The following is a 16,550-nucleotide window of genomic DNA, read 5'->3' on the forward strand; positions in this document are numbered from 1 at the left end:
GTTGGTCACAATTAAGCGCTTGTTCACTGTGTTGGCCGCAACACTTAATGTGCGGTGTGAACACAGAGTATTAGTTAGCGCCTGCGAGTGAACATTGAGTGGCATCGCGGTGGACTGGTTATCTGACCGGTGTAGCACGCTAATATTTAGACTAGGGGCTGATAGGAGTCGTTGACTTCATCAAAGTATAGTGAGAGTTCGATTGGCGAAGGTCAATCCAGACAGAAAGAGATAGTTACAGCGTAGGCGAGCTCCATCTTTCCTCCATTAGAGATAACGTACTTCGCTCACGTCACTTCATTACGTTTCTCACGCTCTAGCCTCAGTAGGATAATTATTCAAGGTGTATAGGCGTGGCTCTCAGCTATTCTGCTGAGTAAATAACATTCTTAAAGAAAAAGGATAAAAGAGCTTTGCCACACTTTGTATATAAATGTCATTAACAGGATTCCTATCCACAAGAGTAACCTCCTATTCCGAAAAGAACCCGGAAATTTGTGTTTCAGTTTATAAGTAAAAGTTTCACTGGATTTTCTTGAATTTTGCAATAAATAATATTTTCCCTTAGTTTAATGTTTTTCCTACACTAACTAGCAGTACTCAAGTACCCACGTATCCCACTAGTTACGTAAGGAAATAGAATATTTTTGTTTCTTTCCCTTACAGCGGAATACTCCAGAAGATATTTATTGCTGGAAGTTTTTCAGGCATTTCTTTTTGGTACGTTAGGAGCGTCTGTCTGACTTCTGTAGTAGTGTGGGGTGGAAATTGCTTCTTGCAGGAGCCAAAGGATACTTTTAGATCAATCCCTTGCACAACTTGTCAACATAACACCAACACACTGACAACAGTCTCACGTGAGTGCAATACTAATTTTAGAATACGAGACGTCAATACCATAGAGATGGGCGACATCAGAGGATTAAGAGTACCAACAGTACTTTCTTGTTCACAGCCATGGAGACAAAGACAATTTTGCAAAGAAGGGTTTCTGAAGCAGCCAGCTACCATCAACAGTATTTCACATATCGCTATATCGAAACACACGGTTGTCTGTCTGGTAATACTGGGTTCGAGGTGGGGATTGTTGTTCGCAAAATCATTCTGTCCCTGTCGCAGAAATCCTCAATAGAGCGCTTGAAGTGCACGTATGGTTCACTCTGCGGCAGAGAGCGTGAATAAATTTGGCACAGCTTTACGGAAGCAGATGAAAATGACCGATGGTACTTCGCCTTCTGACACAGCCGCCTATGCAGTCGCCACAACCATAAGTAACGGTCGTTGACGCACGGAACTGCAGCCTGCGAAGGCTGTATGCTCTTCCTATAAGCAAAAGGTAAATGTTTTCTTAGCCGCCTGGAAGGAATGACGCGCCTCTGGGGCTGCAGACGGCGAGCGCTCGTTCGCATGATAGCGAGGGAGACCGAACTGCGTTGATAGTGAGTGATGCCGAATGGCTGTCCCTCAGTAGGCTTCGGCAAGCGGATGCAGTGCACTACCCCTCACTGACTCTCTAACGCACTTAACACGTCCACAGATTTATATAGCAATGTTTATCACGTTTCAAATGGTTCAAATGGCTCTGAGCACTATGGTACTTAACTTCTGTGGTCATCAGTCCCCTAGAACTTAGAACTACTTAAACCTAATTAACCTAAGGACATCACACACATCCATGCCCGAGGTAGGATTCGAACCTGCGACCGTAGCAGTCCCGCGGTTCCTGACTGCGCGCCTAGAACCACTAGACCACCGCGGGCGGCTTTTCACGTTTCTTAAAAGCTAATTTACATTAATGTTCCTCGGTAAAGCGACTTTTCATAGTCCAGTGGTAACAAAAAAGAAAACATTGTCCTTGCTTCTTTATATTGTCACTTGTGTTCGGACACATAATGTGAGGGCAATATGAATAAAGTGGAAATATCTCTAAATGGTATTGAATGTGCACACAGCGTACAAATCTATGTTACTCATCACCATGGTCTCCACTGATCCGAATGCATCTTTCAGAAACAACGCTTTCTACCTGAATTTATTTTTATCACAACAGCGATTTCGCTGCGTATACCATTTCCAAGTGACTACTCAATACGAACATATTCTTTACTCGAGTCCGACCTTATTCTCACATTTAATGAAAATCTTGCCGTCTGTGAGAAAGGAAAATGTAGCATTTCATTGAAACATTCTTATCGCATTGAATGAATATATTGGCCCATTTTTACCGCTGTGAGAGCCTCAGGTATGACATGTGCCTGTTCTCCATCACCAACAAACTGCCTGAACTCTAGTAGAATGGTTCTGTGAGTTGTCCCGACATACAGATGCCACCACAGCTTAAAGCTCTCCACCCCTGCCGCTTATCTCTCTTCTCTCTCTTTCTTTGTTTCTGTTTCTGATTGATGGCAGTGAACACATGTTGTGGTCACAGTCACGATTCATGCAAGGAAGGCATCATTGGTGGTTCAAAGCGCCGGAGTAGTAGTTCAATATGTCAGCACGTTGCTATTTAATTCTGTGGTCGGTTGCTGCGACACAGTCGGTAAGCCAGATTGTCAGCTTCGGAGCACGTGATCCAGAAAGTGATGTGCTGAATCATGTTTAAGATTTACAGTTGCTGCAGGGTAATCCGGAACTTTCGACTCCGTTCATAGATTTGCATCTGTGAATAACATTCCATGCAAGCCATTCATTCTAGGATCACTTTGCACCACGCTTCCATACAGTGTAATTTTTGGACTTACCACGTGTTTTCAACCTACCACACTTAGCCCACTGCCTTGTATCCACACAATGGGTAAGGGTTTTAGGCATTTGTAAATATCAGTACAAATTTGTTGTCCATACTAAAACAGTTGCCTTGGTTTTATGATGAAAGTAGAATGAGTTTGCCTACAGTTATCACTATAAACCTGTATTAGAGAATAAAAAAATTGGGAAGGTTATTACAAATCTACAACGAAACTGACTTCCATTATTTTGTCTAAATCCCAGCTGATTGCATGCTGCATTGCATTTGGAAATTGAGACTGAAACATGGAAATGAATTAATTCCAGGATTATAAGATGGAGATGTAGAGGGTAGAAACTGCTGAGGAAGATAGAGACGGGAATACATTTGGCAAATAAACGAAGACGCACATTTCAAGTGCTACTCTGAGATGAAAAAGTTGGCACAGGGAAGGAATTTGTGGAGGACTGAAAAAAAATATCTGGGACGATATTAATGGGCTTAGACATCACTCAGTAATTGGGCAAGTAGAAGTGGAGACTCAATTGTCTCACTTAACAGTCAGTTTTGCAAGAAGACATGTCCGGCACACGTGAGGTTAGAGCGACGCGCCGAACACCTCGTTATTTGTATGACGGTGTTTTGACAAACAGCTGCCATCGCTCTTTCACATCCAAGTACCAGACAGCAAGGATTCATCCACTCAACATTGAGTGAAAATCAATACATCACAAAGTGACGACAAACACAGATTTGTAAGCAGGTATATGACCAAGTCAACAGTTGCCTTGCGTGCTTCGAGAAGTCACTCTTCTGATTCCTTTTTTCTACTGACCATCTCATGAGTCTCTTTTCCATCTAAGGTTCCTCATTACTGTCTCTTTACCGTCTTTCTGCTTGACTGATTGATCCTCACTACCCATCGGACTCTCCACTGCGTGAATGAATTATGGATCTCTCAGTGCCTGCCTGAATGGTTGCTGGGCTGTTTCTGTTTCGAAATTTTGTTACTCGTCTCGCTCAATCTGTACTACCAGTGTGCTGAATCCTCCGTCGTAGGCCTGGTATGACCAATTTTTAATCCAGCCCAATGACCGATCGATTCTGCATAGCCAAGCCTCTTGGTCGTCACACAGGATGAAAATCTCTGCTCTAACGGAGGCTGGTATGCTACCTGGGAACTCCCATCTCATTCCCATTGATTCTCATTGTGGCAGCGCCCATTGCTGGCTCCAGTCTCTCCAGTGAATACTCTGGCATGCAATACGTAAGACGAAAGTAACTTTCTCATGATGTGTCACTGCCGAATAAATCGATGAGACATGGGCTACACATAGAATGGACAGCAAGAGAATTGCACAGGAGGTGATAGAAATACCCAGTGAGATGAACAAAATTACTTTCTCAAAGATAGTAATTGCACTAAAGTCATGGGGATGTACAATGCTTTCTTGAAAATTGTAGTTAACAGGGTGTGTGGACGCCACGTTCGCTAATCCACGCTCTACAACGTGCTCTCATGCTGCCCACAAGGTACGTTAGGAGTTATTGCCGTAGAGCGTTTCCTTCCGTACGATTTACAACCGTTGAACGGTCACTGCTCGTGAAGAAGTACTGCAATACACCTCACCAGCGTATCCATCATGTACCGAGTGGGAGAACAGGATGACATTACATATTCCCTTCTCTCACCCTTAGAGGGTACTTAACGCACCCACGAACATTGTCGAAGGTCATCGATTTGGTGGCCCAGATATTAAGGCGTGCGGAGGCCTAATGTTGCATAGGCGCTCACCGCATCTCTGAATACGGTACACTCGCCGGTCAATGTTATTGCTAAACTGTACTCCCTCCCCATGTTCTTTTCTGAGGTACGTTCAGCCCTGATTCAGGTTTTATTGATGACAATGCGCGACCGCATTGAACTGAGGAAATGAAGGACCCCTTTGAACGAGAGGATATTCGCGAATGGAGTGGCCTGCTCTTTGCCCGGACTTAAATCCCAGTGAGTACTTGTGGGATGCATTGGAGAGACCTATTGTAGCGTGTGCACATGCACTTACAATCACCCATCAGCTGACAACCGCGCTGGCACACTAGCCGAGGAATGGAACGACCTACCATAAGAACTCTCTGCTCAGCGTAAGAGTACGTTGTAGAGAGTGTCGTGCAGTCTGTGATGATCAGAAACCCTATAAAAACCAAGGTCCAAATTTTTAATGTCCCGAGGACCATTACAAACGATGATAAATTTCTTGTAAGTAAGAGGTACGTTTCGAAAGTAAGTTTCGTCATTTATTTTTGAAAGAGAAGATATATACCAGGTGGCACAAACGCTATTTGTATCCTCGTCCGGAATCGCACGACTGCTACGGTCGCAGGTTCTAATCCTGCCTCGTGCATAGATGTGTGTGATGTCCTTAGGTTGGTTAGGTTTAAGTAGTTCTAAGTTCTAGGGGACTGATGACCTTAAATGTTAAGTCCCATAGTGCTCAGAGCCATTTTTTATCCTCGTCCGTCGCTGGTGTAACGTCCGAATGGGTGTCAGCAGAGGCCGGATTAATCATGAGCAGAGTGCCGAAGCAGAGAGAATAACAACAGACCGGTGTTAGTCGAGGTCATTCGAGTACACGTCACGATGGCAGACGCTAATGTACTGACATGGATGACAAGAGTGCAAGACTGGGTATCAGCCTCGATCACTTGATATGGCATGTGCGATCGGTAAATGAGCCTCGATCCAAAACCATCACAGGCGATAAGACATGGGTACACCTCATAGACATGGAAGCATCCAAGATCACCAGTGAGGAAATAAATTCATTGGCAGGAAAGGTGATGGCCACATTATTCTTTATCGCAAAAGTGGATTTTTCTTGATTTTCTACAGCAAGGCGCCATCAATGTGGCATGTTTCTGTGACACGCTCACGAAACTCAGGCTTGCCAAATGACGAAAGAGAGCAGGGCTTTTGAATGAAGGAGTTGTCCTGTTCGACGACAACGCAAAACCAAACACAACGAGACTCACGTAAGATCAGATTCGTCGTTTCGTATGGGAGAGAGTGGATCACGCGGGCGCCTACAGCACCATCTAGCTCCAATGGACTTTCACCTGTTCCCTTTATTGAAAGCTGTACTCTCGGGGCGTTACCTTAAAACCAGTGCTGAGCTGGAGCAAGTTTTGCGACAGTTCCTTGTGTCGTGTGGTATAGAGTTTCACCATAGTGATTTCTGCAAACTGATTGTTCCCTATGACAAATGTATCAATCTCGGTAGCGACTATGTCGAAAAATAGTGCGTGGTATGTAGTTGATAATACCAGGTGTTTTTGTTTTCGGCAATAACGTTTCCGTATTAAACGCAATGACGAAATTTACTCTCGGAAGTTCCTCGTATTTCCTTTGAATAAAATTGCCATTTCTGGCCATTTGTGACCTCCTTGAGTATTTTTTTTCTGTTACCGTCTGTACTACACTGTACCATTTGTATATACATATGGTCGTAGTTCCATTGTGTTACTTACTCTCACTTCTTGGTCGGTTTTTCATACTAGTATAGTTTCAAGTGTTTGTCTGCAGTTGTGATCTGTCAAACGAGTAGCGATACCACCACAGCCCCACTTGTTTGTATCGAGATTGTTTCGTATAAGTTTCTAATTGTGCTTGTAATTTGTCGGCATCCCTCTTGCTGTCCGTCAGACTTTAAACAGGGCAATCCCTTTGACAGAGACGGTGAAACCACTTAAACTGTTCCCGTCAGGCATTTGGAAGATCTTACGTTCTGCCTGTGGCTTAAACATTCCTTCGTCCACAGCACCCAGCATTGAAACATTGCAATACACTAACTGAAACGACAACGATAATTCAAGTATAGTTGCGACATCGCAGTTCGAAGAAGCATAGGTTGAGAAAGTATATGAGGATACTGAACGGGTAATTCACTACGTAAATGGAGATGAAAATTACGTATGTCGTCCCGAAAATACCGATAGAGGTATGCAACTGTTATTTTTAATGTAATTGACTGGATTTTAGAGAAGTTGATTCGTAGGGAACAAACAGGAACTACTAGGGTTTTGGTGCATTTATTCCAGATGATACGTTTTGGTCTCTGACCATCAACAGATTTCCTTTTCATAGGAAAATTAACTTTTGTGGCTTATTCCTTACACATGCATTAACGAACCTAAAGGTATTACATATCATTTAAATTTGGAGAATGGGAATGTTGTTCTCCAGATTTAAATTATATGTAACACGGAGAAGACGGAGAAGGAACTCAACCGAGCAAATTTGAAAGAACCTTAAATATGCTTGCCACAAGTGGTTTAGAGACACCACAGGGAACCTAAATGCTACTAATAAAACTGGGTTTGACCTCGTATATTCAACGGAAATTTGGTTTTTGGTGGTGACTGAAAAAGCTCTCAGAATAGTCACTATTTCCTCTAGAGTTCGACAGAGGAGTCAAAACGTCTTCGGAGTACGACTGCACCTTGTCATTTCCATTGTATACATAAAATAGAGCTATAAATTAAATTTTGTTCGTATAGATAAGAAAAGCGAATAGTCTCATTAACGTCAGACATTGTGGGACTCATCTCAGTATTCCTACTCATTTGATAGAAATCAACAAACAAATCACAAAAGCAATATTGAAATATTGATCCAAAATACCCTAACTGCCCATTACGAGAATGAATGCGAGCAGCTGGCTCTGTGGAAACGTGATTCAATAAGAAAAATATTGAAGCGGATCAGAGAAGAATGGGGAATTAGTCTAGCGACGATGCTGGCTAAAAATGGGGAAATCGAATGACCCAAGTACTTGCGACGAGCTTCAGGGTAACTGCGGGGTTGGTCGACTGAACGCGCGTTGTTATCGTGAGCGTCTATGGAAAGAGGTTCAAGGACTGTTGATGAAAAGTTGTTGGGTTTCCATACAGACGACAGCATGTTAAGACCGCGACGTTTCAACTAGTGAGGCGTCGAGAATTTTCAGAATCCGTCCTACTTACATCTGCGATTTGCTCCCTTCCAACTGGTTCCGGGAGGCTGGATACAGAGAGGACGGATTGTGTGGCGGGGAAGGGGAGCGGTGAAGTCCTGGTGGTAAGGGTAGTAGACTGGCGTTCGCATCTCCGTCAGACCACTATGGCCCTGTCTCGCGAAGAAGATGGTGGTGGGAGCGCTCTGAACGCATTGCCATTATCGCTGGATTCCACGTCGCTCTCAGTTGGTATCCTTCGTCTATGTTTACAAGGTTTTCGTGAATCCAAATTTCGATTGACACCTGTATGACGCTGCCCAAACAGCCGGTGGCTCGGTAGAACACTTTGCTGACCTTGGAGTTAAATGTACGGTGTCCCTTGTTGCTGTGTTCTGGTGTTGCTGTGTTCTGCTGTGTTCTCCGTCTGTCGCAGCAGCATATGCCTGGTAGTTGCTCGCAGCATTCAGAAACTCATCGCTGAATTTGTCCATCATATTGTTGAGCGCATTCCCAGGCGATGCTGTGAATATCTGGGACGTTGAGTTTAAGTGGGACTTTCGCAGGGGCAACTTATTCTTCCGTTTCCAGCTGTTTTCGGAAGACGGTTTTTATGTGCGATTTTACCAGAAGGCCTCCAACTTTGGCTGATACCGTTTCCAAATACGGAAAAGCGAGTTTCTTGTCTTATTCTTCCCTATTTTCTGCGACCTTTCTTGAACTCCCTCGTCATTTTTGCTTCGCTGTACCCATTTCTGCGAAATACCTGTTCAGATGCTACAGTTCGTCTGAGAGGCTTCCGTCATCACAGTTGACGTGCGTCCTGTGAACCAAGGTCGACAGTACTGTTTGCTGCTGCACTGGATGGCAGCAGCTAGTTGCATGTAGGGATAGGTCCGTATGAGTCTTCTTCCTGTACACTAAATGGCCTTATGTGCCATCTTCCTTTTTCCTGATTAGCATATCGTGAAATTGGGAAAGGCCATTCTCCTCGTTGTCAAGGCGAAGATTTCATGGACGCTGTTAAACTGGTCCAGAAAATCATGTAGTGCCTATCTGCCATGCTCCAAATCCACAAAAGTATCATCAACATAGCGGTAGTAGTGCTGGGTTTCTGGCGGGCAGTTTGGAGAGCCAGTCCCTCAAAGTACATAGAGCCGAGAGCTTTTCATCAGTTGTATACACCGAGAGAGTCTACATTTACGTAGATGGTTGACGGACGATGAAACCATCAGCGGGGCACGTCCACGTCTATACATAAGTAGAGATCGGAGATCACCACGCTCCGTAGTTAACTAAGGGCGGCGAAATACGACAGATGAGACGATAGTACAATTCTGGTGCAGACACCAGCGTTCCGCAGCACACCATTCAGCGGACACTTTTGAACATAGGGCTCCACAGCAAACTATCCTCACGGTTTCCTATGTTGACTCGAATACATCGTTAATTACGACGGTAGTGGGCACAGCACTAAGGAGCTTGGTCCGTGGATCAAAGGAGACGTGTATAGGATAAATCACGTTTCTTGCTACGCCAAGTCGGTTATAGTGTCCGGTTACGCCGTCATCGAGGCGACTGGCTGATCATAACACATACTGCGCCACAGGTAGCACTATTCCGTTCAAATGGCTCTAAGCACTATGGGACTTAACATCTGAAGTCATCAGTCCCCTGGACTTAGAAATCCTAACTAACCTGAGGACATCACACACACCCATGCCCGAGGCAGGATCCGAACCTGCGACCGTAGCAGCAGCGTGGACTGAAGAGCCTAGAACCGCTCGGACACAGCGGCCGGTTGCACTGTTGGGCTGTGGGGGAAATTCACCTGAGCTACCGCGACATTTGTGGTATCAGTCGAAGGCACAACGACAGCTGTGGGCAACGTGAACATTACTGCGAACCAACTGCATCACCTCATGCTTGATTTCCTCCCTGACGGCGATGGCCTTTTGTGGCTGGATATAAGCCCGTGACGCAAGGCCGAAATCAGCCTACGTTGATGTCTTGATCGTTCAGTTCTACTTATCTGAATCAGATGGAGCACATCTAAAACTTTACCTAGTGCCAGCTCCTGACCGACAAACCACCACCTTGAAATTGACAAGAATTGAGAGATACGTGCAAAGACAGTTGTGGTCTTACAGCTTACAGTTGTAGGGGAAGGAGTAGAAAAAAAGGTTACGGGAGAATATGGGCTTGGGACAAGGAATGAAAGAGGAGAAAGACTAATTGAGTTCTGTAACAAGTTTCAGCTAGTGATAGGGAATACCCTGTTCAAGAATCACAAGAAGAGGCGGTATACTTGGAAAAGGCCGGGAGATACGGGAAGATTTCAATTAGATTACATCATGGTCAGACAGAGATTCCGAAATCAGATACTGGATTGTAAGGCGTACCCAGGAGCAGATATAGACTCAGATCACAATATAGTAGGCTGAAGTTCAAGACATTAGTCAGGAAGAATCAATACGCAAAGAAGTGGGATACGGAAGTACTAAGGAATGACGAGATACGTTTGAAGTTCTCTAACGCTATAGATACAGCAATAAGGAATAGCGCAGTAGGCAGTACAGTTGAAGAGGAATGGACATCTCTAAAATGGGTCATCACAGAAGTTGGGAAGGAAAACATAGGTACAAAGAAGGTAGCTGCGAAGAAACCATGGGTAACAGAAGAAATACTTCAGTTGATTGATGAAAGGAGGAAGTACAAACATGTTCCGGGAAAATCAGGAATACAGAAATACAAGTCGCTGAGGAATGAAATAAATAGGAAGTGCAGAGAAGCTAAGACGAAATGGCTGCAGGAAAAATGTGAAGACATCGAAAAAGATATGATTGTCGGCAGGACAGACTCGGCATACAGGAAAGTCAAAACAACCTTTGGTGACATTAAAAGCAACGGTGGTAACATAAGGAGTGCACCGGGAATTCCACTGTTAAATGCACGCGAGAGAGAGCAGATAGGTGGAAAGAATACACTGAAAGCCTCTATGGGGGTGAGGATTTGTCTGATGTGATAGAAGAAGAAACAGGAGTCGATTTAGAAGAGATAGGGGATCCAGTATTAGAATCGGAATTTAAAAGAGATATGGAGGACTTACGGTCAAATAAGGCAGAAGGGATAGATAGCAGTCCATCAGAATTTCTAAAATCATTGGGGGAAGTGGCAACAAAACGACTATTCACGTTGGTGTGTAGAATATATGAGTCTGGCGACATACCATCTGACTTTCGGAAAAGCATCATCCACACAATTCCGAAGACGGCAAGAGCTGACAATTGCGAGAATTGTCGCACAATCAGCTTAACAGCTCACGCATCGAAGCTGCTTACAAGAACAATATACAGAAGAATGGAAAAGAAAATTGAGAATGCGCTAGGTGACGATCAGTTTGGCTTTAGGAAAAGTAAAGGGACGAGAGAGGCAATTCTGACGTTACGGCTAATAATGGAAGTAAGGCTAAGAAAAAATGAAGACACTTTCATAGGATTTGTCGACCTGGAAAAAGCGTTCGACAATATAATATGGTGCTAGCTGTTCGAGATTCAGAAAAAAGTGGGGGTAAGCTATAGGGAGAGACGGGTCATATACAATATGTACAACAACCAAGAGGGAATAATAAGAGTGGACGATCAAGAACGAAGTGCTCGTATTAAGAAGGGTGTAAGACAAGACTGTAGCCTTTCGCCCCTACTCTTCAATCTGTACATCGAGGAAGCAATGATGGAAATAAAAGAAATGTCCAGGAGTGGAATTAACATACAAGGTGAAAGGATATCAATGATACGATTCGCTGATGACATTGCTATCCTGAGTGAAAGTGAAGAAGAATTAAATGATCTGCTGAACAGAATGAACAGCCTAATGAGTACACAGTATGGTTTGAGAGTAAATCTGAGAAAGGCGAAGGTAATAAGTAGTAGAAATGAGAACAGCGAGAAACTTAACATCAGGATTGATGGTCACCAAGTCAATGAAGTTAAGGAATTCTCCCACCTAGCCAGTAAAATAACCAATGACCGTCGGAGCAAGGAGGACATCAAAAGCAGACTCGCTATGGCAAAAAAGGCATTTCTGGCCAAGAGAAGTCTACTAATATCAAATACCGACCTTAATATGAGGATGAAATTTCTGAGGATGTACGTCTGGAGTACAGCATTGCATGGTAGTGAAACATGGACTGTGGGAAAACCGGAACAGGAGAGAATCGAAGCATTTGAGATGTGGTGCTATAGACGAATGTTGAAAATTAGGTGGACTAGTAAGGTAAGGAATGAGGAGATTCTACGCAGAATCGGAGAGGAAAGGAATATGTGGAAAACACTGATATAGAGCAGGGACAGGATTCCTTAACTTCATTGACTTGGTGACCATCAATCCTGATGTTAAGTTTCTCGCTGTTCTCATTTCTACTACTTATTACCTTCGCCTTTCTCAGATTTACTCTCAAACCATACTGTGACATGAGGGAATGACTTCCATGGTACTAGAGGGAGCTGTAGAGGGCAAAAACTGTAGAGGAAGACAGAGATTGGAATACGTCAAGCAAGTAATTGAGGACGTAGGTTGCAAGTGCTACTCTGAGATGAAGAGGTTAGCACAGGAAAGGAATTCGTGGCGGGCCGCATCAAACCAGTCAGTAGACTGATGACCAAAAGAAGAAAGCTTCGGAGATCTACCAAAGATTTGTCGGATCCGTGCCACACCGAACTGCTTCAATGTTGCTTTTAAAATGTGTACCAACATGCCTATAATCAAGTGACAAAGTATTTTCGTTCATGAGCTTATGTATGGTGGCGACCGGCGAGAAATCATCAGGTCACTTTTTGAGGGTGATGGAACAGAGTCAATTCAATAAATCTGTTTAACCTCATGTCGATAATTGAAGCAACGTTTGTTGAATATTAGCATACAAAATGCAACGTTCAGTGTTCCTCACACTCTTCGAGTAGTTTACGGATAGCATTTGTTGTGCTATTACGGAGCAATGCCCATACGCTGTCACGAACAGCACGTGGTAGTAGCAGGTGATTCGCGGCGTGAACAGTGGTCTGGACACCATTTTCTCTGTGAGTAATGAGTCATGATCGCGGCGTTAACCAATTTGCTGAAGCACACTGATTTCAAAGCGTTCCGATTGCTTAGGCTATAAGTGGAAGTATTTATCAAGCTTACCACGTATGGAAGCAGTTAAATAAAATGATTCGCTCTTGTGATATCAGTATCTAGCATTATCGTCGTGGTATTATAGGGGATGATATACACATGCTATCGTGGTGAAATACTCAAATTTCCACAGTACATCAAACTATCAGTCCTCTCTTGATGTCGTAGTCTGCGTTCAATCATCTTAGATGTTTGAATTCATCGACGCTTCTGCTCCGCAAGACTGTGACATCGCTTTATGAGCATATCAACCACATGCTAGTGCTGATAGTGTGCACTCTTAATGTAATCACCCTTGCTTTTAATGTCACCGAAGGTTGTTTTGACTTTCCTGTATGCTGAGTCTGTCCTTCTGACAATCATTTCTTTTTCGATGTCTTCACATTTTTCCTGTAGCCATTTCGTCTTACCTTCTCTGCACTTCCCATTTATGTCATTCCTCAGCGACTTGTATTTCTCTATTCCTGTGTTTCCGGAACATTTTTGTACTTCCTCCTTTCATCGATAAATTGAAGAATTTCTTCTGTTACCTATAGTTTCTTCGCAGTTATCTTCTTTGTAACTATGTTTTCCTTCCCAACTCCTGTGATGGTCGTTTTTGGTGGTGTAATTTCCCCTTCAACTGTACTACCTACTGAGCTATTCCTTATTGCTGTCTCTAATGCCTTAGAGAACTTCAACCGTATTTCGTCATTCCTTAGTACTTGCGTACCCCACTTCTTTGCGTATTTATTCTTCCTGACTCCATCACTGCTATATTGTGATCGGAGTCTATATCTGCTTCTGGATACGCCTTAATTTCCAGTATCTGATGTATCTGATATGGGAATCTCTGTCTGGCGATGATGTAATCTAACTGAAATCTTCCCGTATTACCCGTCCTTTTCCCAGTATTCCTCCTCCTCATGTTACTCTTGAACAGAGTATTCGCTATTACTAGCTGAAACTTGTTACAGAACTCTCATTCCTTGTCCCAAGCCCGTAATCCCCTTTAACCATTCCATCTACTCCTTGCCCTACAACTGAATTCCTGTCCCCCATGACTATTAGGTTTTCATAGCACTTTAAATACTGTATTACACTTTCAATATCTTCACACACTTTTTCTATCTCTTCATCTTCAGCTGGCGTCGTCGGTATGTACACGTGAACTATCGTTGTTGGCGTTGGTATGCTATTGATTCTGATATGAACAACCCTATCACTGAACTGTTCATAGTAACACACTCTCTGTCCTGCCTCCCTATTCATAACGAGTCCTACTCGCGTTGTACCATTTTCTGCTGCTGTTGATATTACCCTGTAATCATCTGACCAGAAATCCTTCTATTCCTTCCACTTTACTGACTCCTAATACATCTAGATTGAGCATTAGCATTTCCCTTTTCAGATTTTCTAGTTCCCTTCCACGTTCAACCTTCTGGTATTCCACGCTCCGACCGTAGAACATTATCCTTCTTTTGATTATTCAGTCTTTTCCTCATGGTACCCTCCCTCTTGTCAGTCCCTTCCTGGAGATCAGAATGGGGGACTATTCCGAAATATTTTGCCAATGGAATGTTCATCATGACACTTCATCAATTAGAGGCCACATTTCCTGTAGATACACATTGCATGTCTTCAATGCAGTGTTTTCCATAGCCTTCTGCATCCTCATGCGGTTGATCATTGTTGATTATTCCGCCTTTAGGGACATTTTCCCACCCCTAGGACAAGAGAGTGCCATGAACCTCTGTCCGCTCCTTCGCCCTCTTTGACAAGGCCGTAGGCAGCATGAGGGATGACTTTTTATGCCGGAAGTATTCGGCCGACTATGCTGCTTATTAATCAAAATTTAAGCAGCGGCAGGATTCTAACGCGGGACCGAAGGCATTTTGATCAATGATGCTACCCCTAGACCACGGTGCCGGAAATATTTTCAGAATATCTTAAACAGTGAAACTGAGGGAAGGAAAAATAGAGTCCAACGTCCCATCGACAAAGAGGTCATTGGAGAAATAGCTCGGATTGGTGACTAATGATGTGAAAGAAAATCCGTGACCATTCGAAGGAACCATACCGGCATTCGCCTTAAGCTATTTAGGGAAATTACGAAAAACCTAAATTAATGCCTGGACGGGAATTTGAACTTTCTCTGTCCTGAATACGAATCTACTATGGTAGCCCCTGTGCCACTTTGCTTGGTAAGAACCAGACAAAGTTATTTCAAAGACAAAAAGTGTAAAAGACAAGACAGTCACTTGTTCGCATAAGTTATGTGGTCAGAAATCTTCTCCTTATGTTACAGTTCAGAGACCGATGTGCCACGCCACTCGCAGTGCTAACCAGTACGGCAGACATTAGAGAGGGCTGTCTGCAATCCGAGCGAGGTATGGGATACGCTCCAGAAGACCACGTTTCCCAGAGACCTCACACAGAGTTGAATATAGTGTCACGCATGCAAGAGCTTAGCCCGGTTTTAGGCATCAGCTACAGCAGTCTACATCATTGTCTTGGACCAGAATTAAAGCTTCAAATGAAACTGTAGTGTTGTTAATGTTGAACGTTGTACCTCAAGAGAACAGTTTGTTAATTAGTAGATCAAGTGATACTTTGTAATCGATGACAGTTCTTAACTATACAGTACTCCTACTGCAAACAAGTGTCTCAAGGCTAAGTAAGTTTTTTATTCATTTGTGTAATACAGTGAATTAATATTTCTTGTAGTCTAGTTTGATAAGATTTTTCCCAGTGCATTCAAAGAACGCCCAGTTGTTTCGTCTGCTTACAACATTCCTAATGTCCTTAAATAACTATTTTCAATAGACTTTAAAAAGGATTGTTACGAATTGCATAGAAATCACAAAGTTGATGAATTAGTTCGTTTATTGATTCTGTTGTGTGAGTTAAAATGTGTTGGTTGCACGACTGTCAGTGCTTCAATTCTTAAAGGAATTTGAGAATATTAGGTCTTCCACATTTATTTCATCACAATCCTCGGCCCACCCAATTAGAATCACAATTACCAATGTTTCAAAAACTGTTATTCGAGAATTCATACTCCCATCGCTAACATAAGAGCCAAAACACAGAAAACGCTCTCTCCCTCTCTCTCTCTCTCTCTCTCTCTCTCTCTCTCTCTCTCTACTGGCATATGTACACTGGTCACTTAAAAATCGACGAAGCGAAGCAACACTGGCCGAGGGTATGCTGAAAACGTGGGCGTGTTGTGAACCTTCCCAAATACATCGACCTATTCCCTTTTTACATTTTTGTTCCCTGAAATACTGGAGTGTAGCAGTCGGTTTCGTATTGGAGGTGGATCTTCCCATAAGTATCCGAGAGACAACATTTCATCTCATTGTGGTCTTTCGTTTCACTTGCCTGTTATATGAGAATCAGCAATGGACCGCCACAGTTTTTATTCTGGACCGAAGAAACAAATACAGGCCATTCTGCTGACGCAAGAACGATGCTGACAAACGGTGAAACAAAGTTGGTAGTGCTGTTCGTTCCCTCAGCGGACAAATTTAGCACTTACGAGTAGTGAGGGCGTACCATCATTAGCGGTCGGGTTACAATGACGCAGCCCGTTGGTAACTCAAAAGTAAGGCTGTACGTTCAATGACTTGTTGTAGAAACGAAATAGATTACAATTTTTCTTTATTAGAACAATC

Source organism: Schistocerca piceifrons, chromosome 1, assembly GCF_021461385.2.
Source record: "Schistocerca piceifrons isolate TAMUIC-IGC-003096 chromosome 1, iqSchPice1.1, whole genome shotgun sequence".
NCBI lineage: Eukaryota > Metazoa > Arthropoda > Insecta > Orthoptera > Acrididae > Schistocerca > Schistocerca piceifrons.